Here is a 25610-nt window from a genome sequence, read left to right on the forward strand (position 1 = left end):
AATTCCAATGTAGACACGTTTGCGGATTTGAAAAAGGGTTCGTGTCTTACCACTCTTTCATTTGTATTTCAAAGGAGACTCATTCAGTTTGAAAATCAGAAACTGTCAGCTACTTCACATTGCATTGTCTCCCCTTCTGACAGGTCGCATGCGGCATGTCTGCACATTGCCAGGAGTGACATAGTTCCATTTGTATCTCTTAGTTTTTCAATGTAATGTTTCCACAAACCCAAGATAATACAATGTCATCATCTAAAGTCTTGAAATTGAATGTTGGAACAGAGGTTGAATTAATAAAGATGAAGTACGGTTTGGAAGACACCTTAGTCAGCTGAAATGCCATGTGATACATATACCTCAGAGTTAAATTTGTGACACATTTACGACAAAGGAATTCCAATGTAGACACGTTTGCGGATTTGAAAAAGGGTTTGTTTCTTACCACTCTTTCATTTGTATTTCAAAGAAGACTCATTCAGTTTGAAAATCAGAAACTGTCAGCTGCTTCACATTGAATTGTCTCCCCTTCTGAGAGGTCGCATGCGGCATGTCTGCACAATGCCAGGAGTGACATAGTTCCATTTGTATCTCTTAGTTTTTCAATGTAATGTTTAAACAAGCCCAAGATAATACAATGTCATCATCTAAAGTCTTGAAATTGAATGTTGGAACAGAGGTTGAATTAATAAAGATGAATTACGGTTTGGAAGACACCTTAGTCAGCTGAAATACCATGTGATACATATACCTCAGAGTTAAATTTGTGACACATTTACGACAAAGTAATTCCAATGTAGACACGTTTGCAGATGTAAAGAAGGGTTCGTGTCTTACCACTCTTTCATTTTTATTTCAAGAAGACTGTTCCAGTTTGAAAATCAGAAACTGTCAGCTACTTCACATTGAATTGTCTCCCCTTCTGACAGGTCGCATGCGGCATGTCTGCACAATGCCAGGAGTGACATAGTTCCATTTGTATCTCTTAGTTTTTCAATGTAATGTTTCCACAAACCCAAGATAATACAATGTCATCATCTAAAGTCTTGAAATTGAATGTTGGAACAGAGGTTGAATTAATAAAGATGAAGTACGGTTTGGAAGACACCTTAGTCAGCTGAAATGCCATGTGATACATATACCTCAGAGTTAAATTTGTGACACATTTACGACAAAGGAATTCCAATGTAGACACGTTTGCGGATTTGAAAAAGGGTTTGTTTCTTACCACTCTTTCATTTGTATTTCAAAGAAGACTCATTCAGTTTGAAAATCAGAAACTGTCAGCTGCTTCACATTGAATTGTCTCCCCTTCTGACAGGTAGCATGCGGCATGTCTGCACAATGCCAGGAGTGACATAGTTCCATTTGTATCTCTTAGTTTTTCAATGTAATGTTTAAACAAGCCCAAGATAATACAATGTCATCATCTAAAGTCTTGAAATTGAATGTTGGAACAGAGGTTGAATTAATAAAGATGAAGTACGGTTTGGAAGACACCTTAGTCAGCTGAAATACCATGTGATACATATACCTCAGAGTTAAATTTGTGACACATTTACGACAAATGTATTCCAATGTAGACACGTTTGCGGATTTGAAAAAGGGTTTGTTTCTTACCACTCTTTCATTTTTATTTCAAGAAGACTCTTCCAGTTTGAAAATCAGAAACTGTCAGCTACTTCACATTGAATTGTCTCCCCTTCTGAGAGGTCGCATGCGGCATGTCTGCACAATGCCAGGAGTGACATAGTTCCATTTGTATCTCTTAGTTTTTCAATGTAATGTTTCCACAAGCCCAAGATAATACAATGTCATCATCTAAAGTCTTGAAATTGAATGTTGGAACAGAGGTTGAATTAATAAAGATGAAGTACGGTTTGGAAGACACCTTAGTCAGCTGAAATACCATGTGATACATATACCTCAGAGTTAAATTTGTGACACATTTACGACAAAGGAATTCCAATGTAGACACGTTTGCGGATTTAAAGAAGGGTTCGTGTCTTACCACTCTTTCATTTGTATTTCAAAGGAGACTCATTCAGTTTGAAAATCAGAAACTGTCAGCTACTTCACATTGCATTGTCTCCCCTTCTGAGAGGTCGCATGCGGCATGTCTGCACAATGCCAGGAGTGACATAGTTCCATTTGTATCACTTATTTTTTTAATGTAATGTTTCCACAAACCCAAGATAATACAATGTCATCATCTAAAGTCTTGAAATTGAATGTTGGAACAGAGGTTGAATTAATAAAGATGAAGTACGGTTTGGAAGACACCTTAGTCAGCTGAAATGCCATGTGATACATATACCTCAGAGTTAAATTTGTGACACATTTACGACAAAGGAATTCCAATGTAGACACGTTTGCGGATTTGAAAAAGGGTTTGTTTCTTACCACTCTTTCATTTGTATTTCAAAGAAGACTCATTCAGTTTGAAAATCAGAAACTGTTAGCTGCTTCACATTGAATTGTCTCCCCTTCTGAGAGGTAGCATGCGGCATGTCTGCACAATGCCAGGAGTGACATAGTTCCATTTGTATCTCTTAGTTTTTCAATGTAATGTTTCCACAAGCCCAAGATAATACAATGTCATCATCTAAAGTCTTGAAATTGAATGTTGGAACAGAGGTTGAATTAATAAAGATGAAGTACGGTTTGGAAGACACCTTAGTCAGCTGAAATGCCATGTGATACATATACCTCAGAGTTAAATTTGTGACACATTTACGACAAAGGAATTCCAATGTAGACACGTTTGCGGATTTGAAAAAGGGTTTGTTTCTTACCACTCTTTCATTTTTATTTCAAGAAGACTCTTCCAGTTTGAAAATCAGAAACTGTCAGCTACTTCACATTGAATTGTCTCCCCTTCTGAGAGGTCGCATGCGGCATGTCTGCACAATGCCAGGAGTGACATAGTTCCATTTGTATCTCTTAGTTTTTCAATGTAATGTTTCCACAAACCCAAGATAATACAATGTCATCATCTAAAGTCTTGAAATTGAATGCTGGAACAGAGGTTGAATTAATAAAGATGAAGTACGGTTTGGAAGACACCTTAGTCAGCTGAAATGCCATGTGATACATATACCTCAGAGTTAAATTTGTGACACATTTACGACAAAGGAATTCCAATGTAGACACGTTTGCGGATTTGAAAAAGGGTTTGTTTCTTACCACTCTTTCATTTTTATTTCAAGAAGACTCTTCCAGTTTGAAAATCAGAAACTGTCAGCTGCTTCACATTGAATTGTCTCCCCTTCTGAGAGGTCGCATGCGGCATGTCTGCACAATGCCAGGAGTGACATAGTTCCATTTGTATCTCTTAGTTTTTCAATGTAATGTTTCCACAAACCCAAGATAATACAATGTCATCATCTAAAGTCTTGAAATTGAATGTTGGAACAGAGGTTGAATTAATAAAGATAAAGTACGGTTTGGAAGACACCTTAGTCAGCTGAAATGCCATGTGATACATATACCTCAGAGTTAAATTTGTGACACATTTACGACAAAGGAATTCCAATGTAGACACGTTTGCGGATTTGAAAAAGGGTTTGTTTCTTACCACTCTTTCATTTGTATTTCAAAGAAGACTCATTCAGTTTGAAAATCAGAAACTGTCAGCTACTTCACATTGAATTATCTCCCCTTCTGAGAGGTAGCATGCGGCATGTCTGCACAATGCCAGGAGTGACATAGTTCCATTTGTATCTCTTAGTTTTTCAATGTATTGTTTCCACAAGCCCAAGATAATACAATGTCATCATCTAAAGTCTTGAAATTGAATGTTGGAACAGAGGTTGAATTAATAAAGATGAAGTACGGTTTGGAAGACACCTTAGTCAGCTGAAATACCATGTGATACATATACCTCAGCGTTAAATTTGTGACACATTTACGACAAAGGAATTCCAATGTAGACACGTTTGCGGATTTAAAGAAGGGTTCGTGTCTTACCACTCTTTCATTTGTATTTCAAAGGAGACTCATTCAGTTTGAAAATCAGAAACTGTCAGCTACTTCACATTGCATTGTCTCCCCTTCTGACAGGTCGCATGCGGCATGTCTGCACATTGCCAGGAGTGACATAGTTCCATTTGTATCTCTTAGTTTTTCAATGTAATGTTTCCACAAACCCAAGATAATACAATGTCATCATCTAAAGTCTTGAAATTGAATGTTGGAACAGAGGTTGAATTAATAAAGATGAAGTACGGTTTGGAAGACACCTTAGTCAGCTGAAATACCATGTGATACATATACCTCAGCGTTAAATTTGTGACACATTTACGACAAAGGAATTCCAATGTAGACACGTTTGCGGATTTAAAGAAGGGTTCGTGTCTTACCACTCTTTCATTTGTATTTCAAAGGAGACTCATTCAGTTTGAAAATCAGAAACTGTCAGCTACTTCACATTGCATTGTCTCCCCTTCTGACAGGTCGCATGCGGCATGTCTGCACATTGCCAGGAGTGACATAGTTCCATTTGTATCTCTTAGTTTTTCAATGTAATGTTTCCACAAACCCAAGATAATACAATGTCATCATCTAAAGTCTTGAAATTGAATGTTGGAACAGAGGTTGAATTAACAAAGATGAAGTAAGGTTTGGAAGACACCTTAGTCAGCTGAAATGCCATGTGATACATATACCTCAGAGTTAAATTTGTGACACATTTACGACAAAGGAATTCCAATGTAGACACGTTTGCGGATTTGAAAAAGGGTTTGTTTCTTACCACTCTTTCATTTTTATTTCAAGAAGACTCTTCCAGTTTGAAAATCAGAAACTGTCAGCTACTTCACATTGAATTGTCTCCCCTTCTGACAGGTCGCATGCGGCATGTCTGCACAATGCCAGGAGTGACATAGTTCCATTTGTATCTCTTAGTTTGTCAATGTAATGTTTCCACAAACCCAAGATAATACAATGTCATCATCTAAAGTCTTGAAATTGAATGTTGGAACAGAGGTTGAATTAATAAAGATAAAGTACGGTTTGGAAGACACCTTAGTCAGCTGAAATACCATGTGATACATATACCTCAGAGTTAAATTTGTGACACATTTACGACAAAGGAATTCCAATGTAGACACGTTTGCGGATTTAAAGAAGGGTTCGTGTCTTACCACTCTTTCATTTGTATTTCAAAGGAGACTCATTCAGTTTGAAAATCAGAAACTGTCAGCTACTTCACATTGCATTGTCTCCCCTTCTGAGAGGTCGCATGCGGCATGTCTGCACAATGCCAGGAGTGACATAGTTCCATTTGTATCTCTTAGTTTTTCAATGTAATGTTTCCACAAACCCAAGATGATACAATGTCATCATCTAAAGTCTTGAAATTGAATGTTGGAACAGAGGTTGAATTAATAAAGATGAAGTACGGTTTGGAAGACACCTTAGTCAGCTGAAATGCCATGTGATACATATACCTCAGAGTTAAATTTGTGACACATTTACGACAAAGGAATTCCAATGTAGACACGTTTGCGGATTTGAAAAAGGGTTTGTTTCTTACGACTCTTTCATTTTTATTTCAAGAAGACTCTTCCAGTTTGAAAATCAGAAACTGTCAGCTGCTTCACATTGAATTGTCTCCCCTTCTGACAGGTCGCATGCGGCATGTCTGCACAATGCCAGGAGTGACATAGTTCCATTTGTATCTCTTAGTTTGTCAATGTAATGTTTCCACAAACCCAAGATAATACAATGTCATCATCTAAAGTCTTGAAATTGAATGTTGGAACAGAGGTTGAATTAATAAAGATGAAGTACGGTTTGGAAGACACCTTAGTCAGCTGAAATACCATGTGATACATATACCTCAGAGTTAAATTTGTGACACATTTACGACAAAGGAATTCCAATGTAGACACGTTTGCGGATTTAAAGAAGGGTTCGTGTCTTACCACTCTTTCATTTGTATTTCAAAGGAGACTCATTCAGTTTGAAAATCAGAAACTGTCAGCTACTTCACATTGCATTGTCTCCCCTTCTGACAGGTCGCATGCGGCATGTCTGCACAATGCCAGGAGTGACATAGTTCCATTTGTATCTCTTAGTTTTTCAATGTAATGTTTCCACAAACCCAAGATAATACAATGTCATCATCTAAAGTCTTGAAATTGAATGTTGGAACAGAGGTTGAATTAATAAAGATGAAGTACGGTTTGGAAGACACCTTAGTCAGCTGAAATGCCATGTGATACATATACCTCAGAGTTAAATTTGTGACACATTTACGACAAAGGAATTCCAATGTAGACACGTTTGCGGATTTGAAAAAGGGTTTGTTTCTTACCACTCTTTCATTTGTATTTCAAAGAAGACTCATTCAGTTTGAAAATCAGAAACTGTTAGCTGCTTCACATTGAATTGTCTCCCCTTCTGAGAGGTAGCATGCGGCATGTCTGCACAATGCCAGGAGTGACATAGTTCCATTTGTATCTCTTAGTTTTTCAATGTAATGTTTCCACAAGCCCAAGATAATACAATGTCATCATCTAAAGTCTTGAAATTGAATGTTGGAACAGAGGTTGAATTAATAAAGATGAAGTACGGTTTGGAAGACACCTTAGTCAGCTGAAATGCCATGTGATACATATACCTCAGAGTTAAATTTGTGACACATTTACGACAAAGGAATTCCAATGTAGACACGTTTGCGGATTTGAAAAAGGGTTTGTTTCTTACCACTCTTTCATTTTTATTTCAAGAAGACTCTTCCAGTTTGAAAATCAGAAACTGTCAGCTACTTCACATTGAATTGTCTCCCCTTCTGAGAGGTCGCATGCGGCATGTCTGCACAATGCCAGGAGTGACATAGTTCCATTTGTATCTCTTAGTTTTTCAATGTAATGTTTCCACAAACCCAAGATAATACAATGTCATCATCTAAAGTCTTGAAATTGAATGCTGGAACAGAGGTTGAATTAATAAAGATGAAGTACGGTTTGGAAGACACCTTAGTCAGCTGAAATGCCATGTGATACATATACCTCAGAGTTAAATTTGTGACACATTTACGACAAAGGAATTCCAATGTAGACACGTTTGCGGATTTGAAAAAGGGTTTGTTTCTTACCACTCTTTCATTTTTATTTCAAGAAGACTCTTCCAGTTTGAAAATCAGAAACTGTCAGCTGCTTCACATTGAATTGTCTCCCCTTCTGAGAGGTCGCATGCGGCATGTCTGCACAATGCCAGGAGTGACATAGTTCCATTTGTATCTCTTAGTTTGTCAATGTAATGTTTCCACAAACCCAAGATAATACAATGTCATCATCTAAAGTCTTGAAATTGAATGTTGGAACAGAGGTTGAATTAATAAAGATAAAGTACGGTTTGGAAGACACCTTAGTCAGCTGAAATGCCATGTGATACATATACCTCAGAGTTAAATTTGTGACACATTTACGACAAAGGAATTCCAATGTAGACACGTTTGCGGATTTGAAAAAGGGTTTGTTTCTTACCACTCTTTCATTTGTATTTCAAAGAAGACTCATTCAGTTTGAAAATCAGAAACTGTCAGCTACTTCACATTGAATTATCTCCCCTTCTGAGAGGTAGCATGCGGCATGTCTGCACAATGCCAGGAGTGACATAGTTCCATTTGTATCTCTTAGTTTTTCAATGTATTGTTTCCACAAGCCCAAGATAATACAATGTCATCATCTAAAGTCTTGAAATTGAATGTTGGAACAGAGGTTGAATTAATAAAGATGAAGTACGGTTTGGAAGACACCTTAGTCAGCTGAAATACCATGTGATACATATACCTCAGCGTTAAATTTGTGACACATTTACGACAAAGGAATTCCAATGTAGACACGTTTGCGGATTTAAAGAAGGGTTCGTGTCTTACCACTCTTTCATTTGTATTTCAAAGGAGACTCATTCAGTTTGAAAATCAGAAACTGTCAGCTACTTCACATTGCATTGTCTCCCCTTCTGACAGGTCGCATGCGGCATGTCTGCACATTGCCAGGAGTGACATAGTTCCATTTGTATCTCTTAGTTTTTCAATGTAATGTTTCCACAAACCCAAGATAATACAATGTCATCATCTAAAGTCTTGAAATTGAATGTTGGAACAGAGGTTGAATTAATAAAGATGAAGTACGGTTTGGAAGACACCTTAGTCAGCTGAAATACCATGTGATACATATACCTCAGCGTTAAATTTGTGACACATTTACGACAAAGGAATTCCAATGTAGACACGTTTGCGGATTTAAAGAAGGGTTCGTGTCTTACCACTCTTTCATTTGTATTTCAAAGGAGACTCATTCAGTTTGAAAATCAGAAACTGTCAGCTACTTCACATTGCATTGTCTCCCCTTCTGACAGGTCGCATGCGGCATGTCTGCACATTGCCAGGAGTGACATAGTTCCATTTGTATCTCTTAGTTTTTCAATGTAATGTTTCCACAAACCCAAGATAATACAATGTCATCATCTAAAGTCTTGAAATTGAATGTTGGAACAGAGGTTGAATTAACAAAGATGAAGTAAGGTTTGGAAGACACCTTAGTCAGCTGAAATGCCATGTGATACATATACCTCAGAGTTAAATTTGTGACACATTTACGACAAAGGAATTCCAATGTAGACACGTTTGCAGATTTGAAAAAGGGTTTGTTTCTTACCACTCTTTCATTTGTATTTCAAAGAAGACTCATTCAGTTTGAAAATCAGAAACTGTCAGCTGCTTCACATTGAATTGTCTCCCCTTCTGAGAGGTAGCATGCGGCATGTCTGCACAATGCCAGGAGTGACATAGTTCCATTTGTATCTCTTAGTTTTTCAATGTAATGTTTCCACAAACCCAAGATAATACAATGTCATCATCTAAAGTCTTGAAATTGAATGTTGGAACAGAGGTTGAATTAATAAAGATGAAGTACGGTTTGGAAGACACCTTAGTCAGCTGAAATGCCATGTGATACATATACCTCAGAGTTAAATTTGTGACACATTTACGACAAAGGAATTCCAATGTAGACACGTTTGCGGATTTGAAAAAGGGTTTGTTTCTTACCACTCTTTCATTTTTATTTCAAGAAGACTCTTCCAGTTTGAAAATCAGAAACTGTCAGCTACTTCACATTGAATTGTCTCCCCTTCTGAGAGGTCGCATGCGGCATGTCTGCACAATGCCAGGAGTGACATAGTTCCATTTGTATCTCTTAGTTTTTCAATGTAATGTTTCCACAAACCCAAGATAATACAATGTCATCATCTAAAGTCTTGAAATTGAATGCTGGAACAGAGGTTGAATTAATAAAGATGAAGTACGGTTTGGAAGACACCTTAGTCAGCTGAAATGCCATGTGATACATATACCTCAGAGTTAAATTTGTGACACATTTACGACAAAGGAATTCCAATGTAGACACGTTTGCGGATTTGAAAAAGGGTTTGTTTCTTACCACTCTTTCATTTTTATTTCAAGAAGACTCTTCCAGTTTGAAAATCAGAAACTGTCAGCTGCTTCACATTGAATTGTCTCCCCTTCTGAGAGGTCGCATGCGGCATGTCTGCACAATGCCAGGAGTGACATAGTTCCATTTGTATCTCTTAGTTTTTCAATGTAATGTTTCCACAAACCCAAGATAATACAATGTCATCATCTAAAGTCTTGAAATTGAATGTTGGAACAGAGGTTGAATTAATAAAGATAAAGTACGGTTTGGAAGACACCTTAGTCAGCTGAAATGCCATGTGATACATATACCTCAGAGTTAAATTTGTGACACATTTACGACAAAGGAATTCCAATGTAGACACGTTTGCGGATTTGAAAAAGGGTTTGTTTCTTACCACTCTTTCATTTGTATTTCAAAGAAGACTCATTCAGTTTGAAAATCAGAAACTGTCAGCTACTTCACATTGAATTATCTCCCCTTCTGAGAGGTAGCATGCGGCATGTCTGCACAATGCCAGGAGTGACATAGTTCCATTTGTATCTCTTAGTTTTTCAATGTATTGTTTCCACAAGCCCAAGATAATACAATGTCATCATCTAAAGTCTTGAAATTGAATGTTGGAACAGAGGTTGAATTAATAAAGATGAAGTACGGTTTGGAAGACACCTTAGTCAGCTGAAATACCATGTGATACATATACCTCAGCGTTAAATTTGTGACACATTTACGACAAAGGAATTCCAATGTAGACACGTTTGCGGATTTAAAGAAGGGTTCGTGTCTTACCACTCTTTCATTTGTATTTCAAAGGAGACTCATTCAGTTTGAAAATCAGAAACTGTCAGCTACTTCACATTGCATTGTCTCCCCTTCTGACAGGTCGCATGCGGCATGTCTGCACATTGCCAGGAGTGACATAGTTCCATTTGTATCTCTTAGTTTTTCAATGTAATGTTTCCACAAACCCAAGATAATACAATGTCATCATCTAAAGTCTTGAAATTGAATGTTGGAACAGAGGTTGAATTAATAAAGATGAAGTACGGTTTGGAAGACACCTTAGTCAGCTGAAATGCCATGTGATACATATACCTCAGAGTTAAATTTGTGACACATTTACGACAAAGGAATTCCAATGTAGACACGTTTGCGGATTTAAAGAAGGGTTCGTGTCTTACCACTCTTTCATTTGTATTTCAAAGGAGACTCATTCAGTTTGAAAATCAGAAACTGTCAGCTACTTCACATTGCATTGTCTCCCCTTCTGAGAGGTCGCATGCGGCATGTCTGCACAATGCCAGGAGTGACATAGTTCCATTTGTATCTCTTAGTTTTTCAATGTAATGTTTCCACAAACCCAAGATGATACAATGTCATCATCTAAAGTCTTGAAATTGAATGTTGGAACAGAGGTTGAATTAATAAAGATGAAGTACGGTTTGGAAGACACCTTAGTCAGCTGAAATGCCATGTGATACATATACCTCAGAGTTAAATTTGTGACACATTTACGACAAAGGAATTCCAATGTAGACACGTTTGCGGATTTGAAAAAGGGTTTGTTTCTTACCACTCTTTCATTTTTATTTCAAGAAGACTCTTCCAGTTTGAAAATCAGAAACTGTCAGCTGCTTCACATTGAATTGTCTCCCCTTCTGACAGGTCGCATGCGGCATGTCTGCACAATGCCAGGAGTGACATAGTTCCATTTGTATCTCTTAGTTTGTCAATGTAATGTTTCCACAAACCCAAGATAATACAATGTCATCATCTAAAGTCTTGAAATTGAATGTTGGAACAGAGGTTGAATTAATAAAGATGAAGTACGGTTTGGAAGACACCTTAGTCAGCTGAAATACCATGTGATACATATACCTCAGAGTTAAATTTGTGACACATTTACGACAAAGGAATTCCAATGTAGACACGTTTGCGGATTTAAAGAAGGGTTCGTGTCTTACCACTCTTTCATTTGTATTTCAAAGGAGACTCATTCAGTTTGAAAATCAGAAACTGTCAGCTACTTCACATTGCATTGTCTCCCCTTCTGACAGGTCGCATGCGGCATGTCTGCACAATGCCAGGAGTGACATAGTTCCATTTGTATCTCTTAGTTTTTCAATGTAATGTTTCCACAAACCCAAGATAATACAATGTCATCATCTAAAGTCTTGAAATTGAATGTTGGAACAGAGGTTGAATTAATAAAGATGAAGTACGGTTTGGAAGACACCTTAGTCAGCTGAAATGCCATGTGATACATATACCTCAGAGTTAAATTTGTGACACATTTACGACAAAGGAATTCCAATGTAGACACGTTTGCGGATTTGAAAAAGGGTTTGTTTCTTACCACTCTTTCATTTGTATTTCAAAGAAGACTCATTCAGTTTGAAAATCAGAAACTGTCAGCTGCTTCACATTGAATTGTCTCCCCTTCTGACAGGTCGCATGCGGCATGTCTGCACAATGCCAGGAGTGACATAGTTCCATTTGTATCTCTTAGTTTGTCAATGTAATGTTTCCACAAACCCAAGATAATACAATGTCATCATCTAAAGTCTTGAAATTGAATGTTGGAACAGAGGTTGAATTAATAAAGATGAAGTACGGTTTGGAAGACACCTTAGTCAGCTGAAATACCATGTGATACATATACCTCAGAGTTAAATTTGTGACACATTTACGACAAAGGAATTCCAATGTAGACACGTTTGCGGATTTAAAGAAGGGTTCGTGTCTTACCACTCTTTCATTTGTATTTCAAAGGAGACTCATTCAGTTTGAAAATCAGAAACTGTCAGCTACTTCACATTGCATTGTCTCCCCTTCTGAGAGGTCGCATGCGGCATGTCTGCACAATGCCAGGAGTGACATAGTTCCATTTGTATCTCTTAGTTTTTCAATGTAATGTTTCCACAAACCCAAGATAATACAATGTCATCATCTAAAGTCTTGAAATTGAATGTTGGAACAGAGGTTGAATTAATAAAGATGAAGTACGGTTTGGAAGACACCTTAGTCAGCTGAAATGCCATGTGATACATATACCTCAGAGTTAAATTTGTGACACATTTACGACAAAGGAATTCCAATGTAGACACGTTTGCGGATTTGAAAAAGGGTTTGTTTCTTACCACTCTTTCATTTGTATTTCAAAGAAGACTCATTCAGTTTGAAAATCAGAAACTGTCAGCTGCTTCACATTGAATTGTCTCCCCTTCTGACAGGTCGCATGCGGCATGTCTGCACATTGCCAGGAGTGACATAGTTCCATTTGTATCTCTTAGTTTTTCAATGTAATGTTTCCACAAACCCAAGATAATACAATGTCATCATCTAAAGTCTTGAAATTGAATGTTGGAACAGAGGTTGAATTAATAAAGATGAAGTACGGTTTGGAAGACACCTTAGTCAGCTGAAATGCCATGTGATACATATACCTCAGAGTTAAATTTGTGACACATTTACGACAAAGGAATTCCAATGTAGACACGTTTGCGGATTTGAAAAAGGGTTTGTTTCTTACCACTCTTTCATTTTTATTTCAAGAAGACTCTTCCAGTTTGAAAATCAGAAACTGTCAGCTACTTCACATTGAATTGTCTCCCCTTCTGACAGGTCGCATGCGGCATGTCTGCACAATGCCAGGAGTGACATAGTTCCATTTGTATCTCTTAGTTTGTCAATGTAATGTTTCCACAAACCCAAGATAATACAATGTCATCATCTAAAGTCTTGAAATTGAATGTTGGAACAGAGGTTGAATTAATAAAGATGAAGTACGGTTTGGAAGACACCTTAGTCAGCTGAAATGCCATGTGATACATATACCTCAGAGTTAAATTTGTGACACATTTACGACAAAGGAATTCCAATGTGGACACGTTTGCGGATTTGAAAAAGGGTTTGTTTCTTACCACTCTTTCATTTGTATTTCAAGAAGACTCTTCCAGTTTGAAAATCAGAAACTGTCAGCTGCTTCACATTGAATTGTCTCCCCTTCTGAGAGGTCGCATGCGGCATGTCTGCACAATGCCAGGAGTGACATAGTTCCATTTGTATCTCTTAGTTTTTCAATGTAATGTTTCCACAAACCCAAGATAATACAATGTCATCATCTAAAGTCTTGAAATTGAATGTTGGAACAGAGGTTGAATTAATAAAGATGAAGTACGGTTTGGAAGACACCTTAGTCAGCTGAAATACCATGTGATACATATACCTCAGAGTTAAATTTGTGACACATTTACGACAAAGGAATTCCAATGTAGACACGTTTGCGGATTTGAAAAAGGGTTTGTTTCTTACCACTCTTTCATTTTTATTTCAAAGAAGACTTCCAGTTTGAAAATCAGAAACTGTCAGCTGCTTCACATTGAATTGTCTCCCCTTCTGAGAGGTCGCATGCGGCATGTCTGCACAATGCCAGGAGTGACATAGTTCCATTTGTATCTCTTAGTTTTTCAATGTAATGTTTCCACAAACCCAAGATAATACAATGTCATCATCTAAAGTCTTGAAATTGAATGTTGGAACAGAGGTTGAATTAATAAAGATGAAATAAGGTTTGGAAGACACCTTAGTCAGCTGAAATGCCATGTGATACATATACCTCAGAGTTAAATTTGTGACACATTTACGACAAAGGAATTCCAATGTAGACACGTTTGCGGATTTGAAAAAGGGTTTGTTTCTTACCACTCTTTCATTTGTATTTCAAAGAAGACTCATTCAGTTTGAAAATCAGAAACTGTCAGCTGCTTCACATTGAATTGTCTCCCCTTCTGACAGGTAGCATGCGGCATGTCTGCACAATGCCAGGAGTGACATAGTTCCATTTGTATCTCTTAGTTTTTCAATGTAATGTTTCCACAAGCCCAAGATAATACAATGTCATCATCTAAAGTCTTGAAATTGAATGTTGGAACAGAGGTTGAATTAATAAAGATGAAGTACGGTTTGGAAGACACCTTAGTCAGCTGAAATACCATGTGATACATATACCTCAGAGTTAAATTTGTGACACATTTACGACAAATGTATTCCAATGTAGACACGTTTGCGGATTTGAAAAAGGGTTTGTTTCTTACCACTCTTTCATTTTTATTTCAAGAAGACTCTTCCAGTTTGAAAATCAGAAACTGTTAGCTACTTCACATTGAATTGTCTCCCCTTCTGAGAGGTCGCATGCGGCATGTCTGCACAATGCCAGGAGTGACATAGTTCCATTTGTATCTCTTAGTTTTTCAATGTAATGTTTCCACAAACCCAAGATAATACAATGTCATCATCTAAAGTCTTGAAATTGAATGTTGGAACAGAGGTTGAATTAATAAAGATGAAGTACGGTTTGGAAGACACCTTAGTCAGCTGAAATGCCATGTGATACATATACCTCAGAGTTAAATTTGTGACACATTTACGACAAAGGAATTCCAATGTAGACACGTTTGCGGATTTGAAAAAGGGTTTGTTTCTTACCACTCTTTCATTTGTATTTCAAAGAAGACTCATTCAGTTTGAAAATCAGAAACTGTCAGCTGCTTCACATTGAATTGTCTCCCCTTCTGACAGGTCGCATGCGGCATGTCTGCACATTGCCAGGAGTGACATAGTTCCATTTGTATCTCTTAGTTTTTCAATGTAATGTTTCCACAAACCCAAGATAATACAATGTCATCATCTAAAGTCTTGAAATTGAATGTTGGAACAGAGGTTGAATTAATAAAGATGAAGTACGGTTTGGAAGACACCTTAGTCAGCTGAAATGCCATGTGATACATATACCTCAGAGTTAAATTTGTGACACATTTACGACAAAGGAATTCCAATGTAGACACGTTTGCGGATTTGAAAAAGGGTTTGTTTCTTACCACTCTTTCATTTTTATTTCAAGAAGACTCTTCCAGTTTGAAAATCAGAAACTGTCAGCTACTTCACATTGAATTGTCTCCCCTTCTGACAGGTCGCATGCGGCATGTCTGCACAATGCCAGGAGTGACATAGTTCCATTTGTATCTCTTAGTTTGTCAATGTAATGTTTCCACAAACCCAAGATAATACAATGTCATCATCTAAAGTCTTGAAATTGAATGTTGGAACAGAGGTTGAATTAATAAAGATGAAGTACGGTTTGGAAGACACCTTAGTCAGCTGAAATGCCATGTGATACATATACCTCAGAGTTAAATTTGTGACACATTTACGACAAAGGAATTCCAATGTGGACACGTTTGCGGATTTGAAAAAGGGTTTGTTTCTTACCACTCTTTCATTTGTATTTCAAGAAGACTCTTCCAGTTTGAAAATCAGAAACTGTCAGCTGCTTCACATTGAATTGTCTCCCCTTCTGAGAGGTCGCATGCGGCATGTCTGCACAATGCCAGGAGTGACATAGTTCCATTTGTATCTCTTAGTTTTTCAATGTAATGTTTCCACAAACCCAAGATAATACAATGTCATCATCTAAAGTCTTGAAATTGAATGTTGGAACAGAGGTTGAATTAATAAAGATGAAGTACGGTTTGGAAGACACCTTAGTCAGCTGAAATACCATGTGATACATATACCTCAGAGTTAAATTTGTGACACATTTACGACAAAGGAATTCCAATGTAGACACGTTTGCGGATTTGAAAAAGGGTTTGTTTCTTACCACTCTTTCATTTTTATTTCAAAGAAGACTTCCAGTTTGAAAATCAGAAACTGTCAGCTGCTTCACATTCAATTGTCTCCCCTTCTGAGAGGTCGCATGCGGCATGTCTGCACAATGCCAGGAGTGACATAGTTCCATTTGTATCTCTTAGTTTTTCAATGTAATGTTTCCACAAACCCAAGATAATACAATGTCATCATCTAAAGTCTTGAAATTGAATGTTGGAACAGAGGTTGAATTAATAAAGATGAAATAAGGTTTGGAAGACACCTTAGTCAGCTGAAATGCCATGTGATACATATACCTCAGAGTTAAATTTGTGACACATTTACGACAAAGGAATTCCAATGTAGACACGTTTGCGGATTTGAAAAAGGGTTTGTTTCTTACCACTCTTTCATTTGTATTTCAAAGAAGACTCATTCAGTTTGAAAATCAGAAACTGTCAGCTGCTTCACATTGAATTGTCTCCCCTTCTGACAGGTAGCATGCGGCATGTCTGCACAATGCCAGGAGTGACATAGTTCCATTTGTATCTCTTAGTTTTTCAATGTAATGTTTCCACAAGCCCAAGATAATACAATGTCATCATCTAAAGTCTTGAAATTGAATGTTGGAACAGAGGTTGAATTAATAAAGATGAAGTACGGTTTGGAAGACACCTTAGTCAGCTGAAATACCATGTGATACATATACCTCAGAGTTAAATTTGTGACACATTTACGACAAATGTATTCCAATGTAGACACGTTTGCGGATTTGAAAAAGGGTTTGTTTCTTACCACTCTTTCATTTTTATTTCAAGAAGACTCTTCCAGTTTGAAAATCAGAAACTGTCAGCTACTTCACATTGAATTGTCTCCCCTTCTGAGAGGTCGCATGCGGCATGTCTGCACAATGCCAGGAGTGACATAGTTCCATTTGTATCTCTTAGTTTTTCAATGTAATGTTTCCACAAGCCCAAGATAATACAATGTCATCATCTAAAGTCTTGAAATTGAATGTTGGAACAGAGGTTGAATTAATAAAGATGAAGTACGGTTTGGAAGACACCTTAGTCAGCTGAAATACCATGTGATACATATACCTCAGAGTTAAATTTGTGACACATTTACGACAAAGGAATTCCAATGTAGACACGTTTGCGGATTTAAAGAAGGGTTCGTGTCTTACCACTCTTTCATTTGTATTTCAAAGGAGACTCATTCAGTTTGAAAATCAGAAACTGTCAGCTACTTCACATTGCATTGTCTCCCCTTCTGAGAGGTCGCATGCGGCATGTCTGCACAATGCCAGGAGTGACATAGTTCCATTTGTATCACTTAGTTTTTCAATGTAATGTTTCCACAAACCCAAGATAATACAATGTCATCATCTAAAGTCTTGAAATTGAATGTTGGAACAGAGGTTGAATTAATAAAGATGAAGTACGGTTTGGAAGACACCTTAGTCAGCTGAAATGCCATGTGATACATATACCTCAGAGTTAAATTTGTGACACATTTACGACAAAGGAATTCCAATGTAGACACGTTTGCGGATTTGAAAAAGGGTTTGTTTCTTACCACTCTTTCATTTGTATTTCAAAGAAGACTCATTCAGTTTGAAAATCAGAAACTGTTAGCTGCTTCACATTGAATTGTCTCCCCTTCTGAGAGGTAGCATGCGGCATGTCTGCACAATGCCAGGAGTGACATAGTTCCATTTGTATCTCTTAGTTTTTCAATGTAATGTTTCCACAAGCCCAAGATAATACAATGTCATCATCTAAAGTCTTGAAATTGAATGTTGGAACAGAGGTTGAATTAATAAAGATGAAGTACGGTTTGGAAGACACCTTAGTCAGCTGAAATGCCATGTGATACATATACCTCAGAGTTAAATTTGTGACACATTTACGACAAAGGAATTCCAATGTAGACACGTTTGCGGATTTGAAAAAGGGTTTGTTTCTTACCACTCTTTCATTTTTATTTCAAGAAGACTCTTCCAGTTTGAAAATCAGAAACTGTCAGCTACTTCACATTGAATTGTCTCCCCTTCTGAGAGGTCGCATGCGGCATGTCTGCACAATGCCAGGAGTGACATAGTTCCATTTGTATCTCTTAGTTTTTCAATGTAATGTTTCCACAAACCCAAGATAATACAATGTCATCATCTAAAGTCTTGAAATTGAATGCTGGAACAGAGGTTGAATTAATAAAGATGAAGTACGGTTTGGAAGACACCTTAGTCAGCTGAAATGCCATGTGATACATATACCTCAGAGTTAAATTTGTGACACATTTACGACAAAGGAATTCCAATGTAGACACGTTTGCGGATTTGAAAAAGGGTTTGTTTCTTACCACTCTTTCATTTTTATTTCAAGAAGACTCTTCCAGTTTGAAAATCAGAAACTGTCAGCTGCTTCACATTGAATTGTCTCCCCTTCTGAGAGGTCGCATGCGGCATGTCTGCACAATGCCAGGAGTGACATAGTTCCATTTGTATCTCTTAGTTTTTCAATGTAATGTTTCCACAAACCCAAGATAATACAATGTCATCATCTAAAGTCTTGAAATTGAATGTTGGAACAGAGGTTGAATTAATAAAGATAAAGTACGGTTTGGAAGACACCTTAGTCAGCTGAAATGCCATGTGATACATATACCTCAGAGTTAAATTTGTGACACATTTACGACAAAGGAATTCCAATGTAGACACGTTTGCGGATTTGAAAAAGGGTTTGTTTCTTACCACTCTTTCATTTGTATTTCAAAGAAGACTCATTCAGTTTGAAAATCAGAAACTGTCAGCTACTTCACATTGAATTGTCTCCCCTTCTGAGAGGTAGCATGCGGCATGTCTGCACAATGCCAGGAGTGACATAGTTCCATTTGTATCTCTTAGTTTTTCAATGTATTGTTTCCACAAGCCCAAGATAATACAATGTCATCATCTAAAGTCTTGAAATTGAATGTTGGAACAGAGGTTGAATTAATAAAGATGAAGTACGGTTTGGAAGACACCTTAGTCAGCTGAAATACCATGTGATACATATACCTCAGCGTTAAATTTGTGACACATTTACGACAAAGGAATTCCAATGTAGACACGTTTGCGGATTTAAAGAAGGGTTCGTGTCTTACCACTCTTTCATTTGTATTTCAAAGGAGACTCATTCAGTTTGAAAATCAGAAACTGTCAGCTACTTCACATTGCATTGTCTCCCCTTCTGACAGGTCGCATGCGGCATGTCTGCACATTGCCAGGAGTGACATAGTTCCATTTGTATCTCTTAGTTTTTCAATGTAATGTTTCCACAAACCCAAGATAATACAATGTCATCATCTAAAGTCTTGAAATTGAATGTTGGAACAGAGGTTGAATTAATAAAGATGAAGTACGGTTTGGAAGACACCTTAGTCAGCTGAAATGCCATGTGATACATATACCTCAGAGTTAAATTTGTGACACATTTACGACAAAGGAATTCCAATGTAGACACGTTTGCGGATTTGAAAAAGGGTTTGTTTCTTACCACTCTTTCATTTTTATTTCAAGAAGACTCTTCCAGTTTGAAAATCAGAAACTGTCAGCTACTTCACATTGAATTGTCTCCCCTTCTGACAGGTCGCATGCGGCATGTCTGCACAATGCCAGGAGTGACATAGTTCCATTTGTATCTCTTAGTTTGTCAATGTAATGTTTCCACAAACCCAAGATAATACAATGTCATCATCTAAAGTCTTGAAATTGAATGTTGGAACAGAGGTTGAATTAATAAAGATAAAGTACGGTTTGGAAGACACCTTAGTCAGCTGAAATACCATGTGATACATATACCTCAGAGTTAAATTTGTGACACATTTACGACAAAGGAATTCCAATGTAGACACGTTTGCGGATTTAAAGAAGGGTTCGTGTCTTACCACTCTTTCATTTGTATTTCAAAGGAGACTCATTCAGTTTGAAAATCAGAAACTGTCAGCTACTTCACATTGCATTGTCTCCCCTTCTGACAGGTCGCATGCGGCATGTCTGCACAATGCCAGGAGTGACATAGTTCCATTTGTATCTCTTAGTTTTTCAATGTAATGTTTCCACAAACCCAAGATGATACAATGTCATCATCTAAAGTCTTGAAATTGAATGTTGGAACAGAGGTTGAATTAATAAAGATGAAGTACGGTTTGGAAGACACCTTAGTCAGCTGAAATGCCATGTGATACATATACCTCAGAGTTAAATTTGTGACACATTTACGACAAAGGAATTCCAATGTAGACACGTTTGCGGATTTGAAAAAGGGTTTGTTTCTTACCACTCTTTCATTTTTATTTCAAGAAGACTCTTCCAGTTTGAAAATCAGAAACTGTCAGCTGCTTCACATTGAATTGTCTCCCCTTCTGACAGGTCGCATGCGGCATGTCTGCACAATGCCAGGAGTGACATAGTTCCATTTGTATCTCTTAGTTTGTCAATGTAATGTTTCCACAAACCCAAGATAATACAATGTCATCATCTAAAGTCTTGAAATTGAATGTTGGAACAGAGGTTGAATTAATAAAGATGAAGTACGGTTTGGAAGACACCTTAGTCAGCTGAAATACCATGTGATACATATACCTCAGAGTTAAATTTGTGACACATTTACGACAAAGGAATTCCAATGTAGACACGTTTGCGGATTTAAAGAAGGGTTCGTGTCTTACCACTCTTTCATTTGTATTTCAAAGGAGACTCATTCAGTTTGAAAATCAGAAACTGTCAGCTACTTCACATTGCATTGTCTCCCCTTCTGACAGGTCGCATGCGGCATGTCTGCACAATGCCAGGAGTGACATAGTTCCATTTGTATCTCTTAGTTTTTCAATGTAATGTTTCCACAAACCCAAGATAATACAATGTCATCATCTAAAGTCTTGAAATTGAATGTTGGAACAGAGGTTGAATTAATAAAGATGAAGTACGGTTTGGAAGACACCTTAGTCAGCTGAAATGCCATGTGATACATATACCTCAGAGTTAAATTTGTGACACATTTACGACAAAGGAATTCCAATGTAGACACGTTTGCGGATTTGAAAAAGGGTTTGTTTCTTACCACTCTTTCATTTGTATTTCAAAGAAGACTCATTCAGTTTGAAAATCAGAAACTGTCAGCTGCTTCACATTGAATTGTCTCCCCTTCTGACAGGTCGCATGCGGCATGTCTGCACAATGCCAGGAGTGACATAGTTCCATTTGTATCTCTTAGTTTGTCAATGTAATGTTTCCACAAACCCAAGATAATACAATGTCATCATCTAAAGTCTTGAAATTGAATGTTGGAACAGAGGTTGAATTAATAAAGATGAAGTACGGTTTGGAAGACACCTTAGTCAGCTGAAATACCATGTGATACATATACCTCAGAGTTAAATTTGTGACACATTTACGACAAAGGAATTCCAATGTAGACACGTTTGCGGATTTAAAGAAGGGTTCGTGTCTTACCACTCTTTCATTTGTATTTCAAAGGAGACTCATTCAGTTTGAAAATCAGAAACTGTCAGCTACTTCACATTGCATTGTCTCCCCTTCTGAGAGGTCGCATGCGGCATGTCTGCACAATGCCAGGAGTGACATAGTTCCATTTGTATCTCTTAGTTTTTCAATGTAATGTTTCCACAAACCCAAGATAATACAATGTCATCATCTAAAGTCTTGAAATTGAATGTTGGAACAGAGGTTGAATTAATAAAGATGAAGTACGGTTTGGAAGACACCTTAGTCAGCTGAAATGCCATGTGATACATATACCTCAGAGTTAAATTTGTGACACATTTACGACAAAGGAATTCCAATGTAGACACGTTTGCGGATTTGAAAAAGGGTTTGTTTCTTACCACTCTTTCATTTGTATTTCAAAGAAGACTCATTCAGTTTGAAAATCAGAAACTGTCAGCTGCTTCACATTGAATTGTCTCCCCTTCTGACAGGTCGCATGCGGCATGTCTGCACATTGCCAGGAGTGACATAGTTCCATTTGTATCTCTTAGTTTTTCAATGTAATGTTTCCACAAACCCAAGATAATACAATGTCATCATCTAAAGTCTTGAAATTGAATGTTGGAACAGAGGTTGAATTAATAAAGATGAAGTACGGTTTGGAAGACACCTTAGTCAGCTGAAATGCCATGTGATACATATACCTCAGAGTTAAATTTGTGACACATTTACGACAAAGGAATTCCAATGTAGACACGTTTGCGGATTTGAAAAAGGGTTTGTTTCTTACCACTCTTTCATTTTTATTTCAAGAAGACTCTTCCAGTTTGAAAATCAGAAACTGTCAGCTACTTCACATTGAATTGTCTCCCCTTCTGACAGGTCGCATGCGGCATGTCTGCACAATGCCAGGAGTGACATAGTTCCATTTGTATCTCTTAGTTTGTCAATGTAATGTTTCCACAAACCCAAGATAATACAATGTCATCATCTAAAGTCTTGAAATTGAATGTTGGAACAGAGGTTGAATTAATAAAGATGAAGTACGGTTTGGAAGACACCTTAGTCAGCTGAAATGCCATGTGATACATATACCTCAGAGTTAAATTTGTGACACATTTACGACAAAGGAATTCCAATGTGGACACGTTTGCGGATTTGAAAAAGGGTTTGTTTCTTACCACTCTTTCATTTGTATTTCAAGAAGACTCTTCCAGTTTGAAAATCAGAAACTGTCAGCTGCTTCACATTGAATTGTCTCCCCTTCTGAGAGGTCGCATGCGGCATGTCTGCACAATGCCAGGAGTGACATAGTTCCATTTGTATCTCTTAGTTTTTCAATGTAATGTTTCCACAAACCCAAGATAATACAATGTCATCATCTAAAGTCTTGAAATTGAATGTTGGAACAGAGGTTGAATTAATAAAGATGAAGTACGGTTTGGAAGACACCTTAGTCAGCTGAAATACCATGTGATACATATACCTCAGAGTTAAATTTGTGACACATTTACGACAAAAGAATTCCAATGTAGACACGTTTGCGGATTTGAAAAAGGGTTTGTTTCTTACCACTCTTTCATTTTTATTTCAAAGAAGACTTCCAGTTTGAAAATCAGAAACTGTCAGCTGCTTCACATTGAATTGTCTCCCCTTCTGAGAGGTCGCATGCGGCATGTCTGCACAATGCCAGGAGTGACATAGTTCCATTTGTATCTCTTAGTTTTTCAATGTAATGTTTCCACAAACCCAAGATAATACAATGTCATCATCTAAAGTCTTGAAATTGAATGTTGGAACAGAGGTTGAATTAATAAAGATGAAATAAGGTTTGGAAGACACCTTAGTCAGCTGAAATGCCATGTGATACATATACCTCAGAGTTAAATTTGTGACACATTTACGACAAAGGAATTCCAATGTAGACACGTTTGCGGATTTGAAAAAGGGTTTGTTTCTTACCACTCTTTCATTTGTATTTCAAAGAAGACTCATTCAGTTTGAAAATCAGAAACTGTCAGCTGCTTCACATTGAATTGTCTCCCCTTCTGACAGGTAGCATGCGGCATGTCTGCACAATGCCAGGAGTGACATAGTTCCATTTGTATCTCTTAGTTTTTCAATGTAATGTTTCCACAAGCCCAAGATAATACAATGTCATCATCTAAAGTCTTGAAATTGAATGTTGGAACAGAGGTTGAATTAATAAAGATGAAGTACGGTTTGGAAGACACCTTAGTCAGCTGAAATACCATGTGATACATATACCTCAGAGTTAAATTTGTGACACATTTACGACAAATGTATTCCAATGTAGACACGTTTGCGGATTTGAAAAAGGGTTTGTTTCTTACCACTCTTTCATTTTTATTTCAAGAAGACTCTTCCAGTTTGAAAATCAGAAACTGTCAGCTACTTCACATTGAATTGTCTCCCCTTCTGAGAGGTCGCATGCGGCATGTCTGCACAATGCCAGGAGTGACATAGTTCCATTTGTATCTCTTAGTTTTTCAATGTAATGTTTCCACAAGCCCAAGATAATACAATGTCATCATCTAAAGTCTTGAAATTGAATGTTGGAACAGAGGTTGAATTAATAAAGATGAAGTACGGTTTGGAAGACACCTTAGTCAGCTGAAATACCATGTGATACATATACCTCAGAGTTAAATTTGTGACACATTTACGACAAAGGAATTCCAATGTAGACACGTTTGCGGATTTAAAGAAGGGTTCGTGTCTTACCACTCTTTCATTTGTATTTCAAAGGAGACTCATTCAGTTTGAAAATCAGAAACTGTCAGCTACTTCACATTGCATTGTCTCCCCTTCTGAGAGGTCGCATGCGGCATGTCTGCACAATGCCAGGAGTGACATAGTTCCATTTGTATCACTTAGTTTTTCAATGTAATGTTTCCACAAACCCAAGATAATACAATGTCATCATCTAAAGTCTTGAAATTGAATGTTGGAACAGAGGTTGAATTAATAAAGATGAAGTACGGTTTGGAAGACACCTTAGTCAGCTGAAATGCCATGTGATACATATACCTCAGAGTTAAATTTGTGACACATTTACGACAAAGGAATTCCAATGTAGACACGTTTGCGGATTTGAAAAAGGGTTTGTTTCTTACCACTCTTTCATTTGTATTTCAAAGAAGACTCATTCAGTTTGAAAATCAGAAACTGTTAGCTGCTTCACATTGAATTGTCTCCCCTTCTGAGAGGTAGCATGCGGCATGTCTGCACAATGCCAGGAGTGACATAGTTCCATTTGTATCTCTTAGTTTTTCAATGTAATGTTTCCACAAGCCCAAGATAATACAATGTCATCATCTAAAGTCTTGAAATTGAATGTTGGAACAGAGGTTGAATTAATAAAGATGAAGTACGGTTTGGAAGACACCTTAGTCAGCTGAAATGCCATGTGATACATATACCTCAGAGTTAAATTTGTGACACATTTACGACAAAGGAATTCCAATGTAGACACGTTTGCGGATTTGAAAAAGGGTTTGTTTCTTACCACTCTTCCATTTTTATTTCAAGAAGACTCTTCCAGTTTGAAAATCAGAAACTGTCAACTGCTTCACATTGAATTGTCTCCCCTTCTGACAGGTCGCATGCGGCATGTCTGCACAATGCCAGGAGTGACATAGTTCCATTTGTATCACTTAGTTTTTCAATGTAATGTTTCCACAAACCCAAGATAATACAATGTCATCATCTAAAGTCTTGAAATTGAATGTTGGAACAGAGGTTGAATTAATAAAGATGAAGTACGGTTTGGAAGACACCTTAGTCAGCTGAAATGCCATGTGATACATATACCTCAGAGTTAAATTTGTGACACATTTACGACAAAGGAATTCCAATGTAGACACGTTTGCGGATTTGAAAAAGGGTTTGTTTCTTACCACTCTTTCATTTTTATTTCAAGAAGACTCTTCCAGTTTGAAAATCAGAAACTGTCAGCTACTTCACATTGAATTGTCTCCCCTTCTGAGAGGTCGCATGCGGCATGTCTG

This window comes from Haliotis asinina, chromosome 8 (assembly GCF_037392515.1).
Source record: "Haliotis asinina isolate JCU_RB_2024 chromosome 8, JCU_Hal_asi_v2, whole genome shotgun sequence".
In the NCBI taxonomy this organism is placed as follows: domain Eukaryota; kingdom Metazoa; phylum Mollusca; class Gastropoda; order Lepetellida; family Haliotidae; genus Haliotis; species Haliotis asinina.